At 42.4% G+C, this 3829-nt stretch overlaps 1 long non-coding RNA gene across 1 annotated transcript in view; it reads right to left on the reverse strand.

Annotated features, from left to right (window-relative positions):
* LOC116704365 (uncharacterized) overlaps positions 1-3829 on the reverse strand; it is a 7152-nt gene that overhangs the window by 2199 nt on the left and 1124 nt on the right. The gene's annotated exons all lie outside the window — the stretch shown is intronic.

A 3829-nucleotide genomic window follows, 5' to 3' on the forward strand; every position in this document is an offset into this window, starting at 1 on the left:
CCCCCCCACACCCCCTGGACATTTCCAGAGAGGACAGGACCAGAGAGGTCCTACCCCATCCCTGTCAGGGTCACTGTCAGCCAGCAAAATCACACCAGCGCCTGAAGCATCAGGCTGAAGGGAGCAGAGCAAGAGAGCTCACGGTGGAGCTTATGCCTTTGCCCGACGCCTGTTCTAAGAAGCAAGTTTAAAGCTAAAATGGAAAGGTTTGGGCTGAAATTGGGTGGGAACACGTCTCCCATGCAGGACACTATCACTGGAGGCACCCTGTTGATCACACTGTAGCCAGTGGTACTGTCGGCCATGATCACTGTACACACAGGCCAAGCACGACTTAAACACAGACAGACCGCAGAGACCTTTATGCTGCTTCTACCTGCAGTAACACGACTCATGTGTGGCATTATAAGCCATAATAGAAAGTGATGGGCTTACAGAGAAGATAAGGATCATTTCAAAAATATTGTCTTTTTGGTAAGATAGTAACATTTTGGAGTATTGAATTTTGTTTTTTATTTTGGTTGAGGGTTTCACTTAACATACACCACTGCAATTTATAATCAATATTCAATCACTGCTCTCAGCCAACACCACATTACAGATTATGTGTGTAAACGTGTCTACCCGTGTAATACTTGAGGATTAAATGCATTAGGTCTGTGTTTATTATACATAATAATGTGCAAAGTAAACAACTAGAGTAAGCTCAGACAGATAAAAAAACAACAACTATGACACATTTCCATTATCTCATCTCTACAAGGGCCCATGATTGAGGGAAAAAGAAGAAGATATGGTGTAACGTTCTTAAAAAAAGACATTTTTGAGGGTAAGGAAGAGATAAGTCAAACTGACTGGGAAAACAATAAGGAATACGTTGGTGAGTCATTTTACGTCACATCACAAAAGGATTCAAAAAGCCCCAGTTAAATTATTATCATGGAAATAAATTATTGGTAGGAATTCATGGTCATTTGTTCCATTTGGTAATGAAAAAAACCATTTAATTTAATAGAATGTATTCCTCCCTGTGTATTTTCTACCATTAGATTTGGTTTTTATCAGACTTTTGCAGTACTGTTTCATCATAAAAATAAGATAAAACATAAAAACCACAAGTTAGGTACAAAGAGCCCCAGATTATTCCGCTTGACATAGGGGAAATAATTATTAATTAGGAAGGAGCATTTCACTTAATTAGTTGTTTCGTTAAGGAAACAGAGGGAGAGAAACTCATCGAAATGCGTGGTTGAGTTTTCCAATGCATAACCATGAAAATAACAGAAGGGGTCTGGAGGAGGGGAAGAGGGAAAAAAGAAAGGAAAAAACATCCCTGGCTAATTTAAATACAGTCTTATTAGTCTAATGACCAGAGTCTGTGATCACTACTCATCACCATTAATGCCACGACTCTCCCCTGCTCTGATTGCCCAAGGCTTAGCTTTTTTCCCTTAGCCCACATTCGGCTGGGGAACCAACGCGTTTTCCCTTCCGCTACACATGAAATGTGACATGAGGACACTAATGTATGTGGAAAAGGGATGGAAAGCAGGGATGTGAGACACTCTGCACTCCTCCTTTCGCGGTTAATGATATGACGTGCTGCACGGAAACCAAAAACTCCTCTCCTTTTAAAAGCCATCAGCTTTGAGGCATGTTTCTATTAAGAACCCTCCTAAATGTTATAATAGGTGGCCCTAACGAGCTTTGGCCTCGCTCTACTATCTGCCCTCCCTCAACGACCATACTGGCTGCATGCTGATGCTTATCAAAATGATGAATGCAGCATTAAGTTCAAATGAGTTGGAAGATTGGAAAAAGGAGGAAAAGTCGTGTTTATCATTGCATGAATTGGTTCTGTTTTCTGCTTCATGTTGCACAAAGACTGCTTATTATTTTAACCACATGTTTTCAGATAGCAGAAATCGTGTAATAAGTCTATAATATACAAAAAACAGGCTAGCCTTATGTGAATGCATTGGGAAATTGAATTTTAGTGAGAGAAAGATACACAGAGAAACAATGGTGATTAGTTGTAGAGTATACGTCTTCACTTGGATACATCCAGTTTTCTGAATACTGTCCCTTTTTTAACCTTGCACACACACTACTTAATCACCTGCATTTCCACTGATCATTCTAAATCTTTCCTTAAAACATCCCAGAGTAGTGTCAGTAGGAATCAATGTTTTTTGTAATCATGTTTTTTCATGGGCACAAATTCACTGATCTAATATCAGGGAATGTATTCCTCATGGTATATTTTATTATATGCGATTGCCTTGCCAACAGCTTTATAACTCTTATACAGCCAATATGAAAGAGGTGTTTTCAAGGGCAAAAACCCAATGAAAGAAAACCTTGGTGATTATTAGAACAACAAATGAGGTCTGAAGTCATTTTAAGCCATGAAATAAAAGGCATGTCTCTTTGATGAATTCAAACATGTCACTTTTTCACATATTGGCAGCACATGACAAAACAAACAGGCCACCAAACATTAGGTGAAAACATGAAAGTCACACGTCTAATGCCCTGCGTCACCAGGCGTGATTCCACTCTGCCAGACAAAGTGGCACAGCTGGCAGAGAAAAGAGCAAGCAGAAAGCAGGCAGCGTGTTAAATGACCTGGGGATGTGAATAACCTTGGTGACTGGGGAAGGCCAGCACTAATTAACGCGAGGCAGCCATGTTGGCTGTCAGGGCATCGTCACAGGGGCACAGTCCTTGGATTCTCCCCCATGGATGTCCTCGTCACTCCCTTGCTACTACCCCAATCAAGACCCCCGGGAGGACTGTTCACCCGCTCTCGCGCCAGCCTTGACCCCACGCATGATAATGAGGGGGATGTTCGAGAGAAGAAAAGACTGACCCAAACCGTATCAGTCAAATGCTAGCCCGCTAACACCACATCATTATTACTGTCCCCTTACTTTACTACCACTCCATTGATGATTCAGCATTCCACTTTTAAAAATTAACACCTTGAGAACCTGCATTTTGAAGCATAGCTACAACTTACATTCTATTAAGTATAAAATATATTTCCATGTTTAGGCATTTGGTATGATAATGTTTAACAGTATGACCATTGGTATGACTTCTTACACACATAAAGAGTGGCTAGGCTAATTTCTCCTCAGCATGGGTGTTGGAAGTGAGAACAACACTTGCAGCCAAACTTGTCTGTCAATCATTTATTGGGATTCTGACATCACGCCTCAAAAATGTTGCCACACTATCACGGTATCAACAATCTGCATCCCCCTGCACATAGTTTAGCATTCTCCCAATGCCAGAGCACTATGGAATTAATATTTATTGCTGTTAATTTATGGATTCATTTATCACCCACATCTTATTCGCTTCTCGTAATCGACCCTGGGGGTCTGACTATGGCCTTGGCTGGCCACCAGTGCTGGAGCTTTATTCCTCTTCACACAGGCCTAGTGTTAACGCCGCTGGCCAAGTTCACAGATTTGACTGACTGTGGACTTAATGCCGCTTGCCTTGTTTTCAGCACTTGTCCCTCCAGATTTGCCACCCTGGCTGCACAATTTCCTCCAATTCTAATTATTCATCAGCTCGTTATGCCTGTGCCTGGGCGCCTCCCCTAATTAGAGGCGACGCAGGGTTTGGTCCTAGGCTAGCCCCAAGTGAGGGAACCAGTTCAGAACCAGTCCGCGGCGTGCACTCATGGAGGACTGGGTAACTGCCAGCCTCTCCAAGTGCACGGGGGAGAGGAAGGGCCTGTCTTGACAGTGATGATGTGACGTGCCTTCAGTCTCTCTCTCTCTCTCTCTCACACACACACACACACACACACACA

The sequence above is a fragment of the Etheostoma spectabile genome, chromosome 16 (genome assembly GCF_008692095.1).
Source record: "Etheostoma spectabile isolate EspeVRDwgs_2016 chromosome 16, UIUC_Espe_1.0, whole genome shotgun sequence".
In the NCBI taxonomy this organism is placed as follows: domain Eukaryota; kingdom Metazoa; phylum Chordata; class Actinopteri; order Perciformes; family Percidae; genus Etheostoma; species Etheostoma spectabile.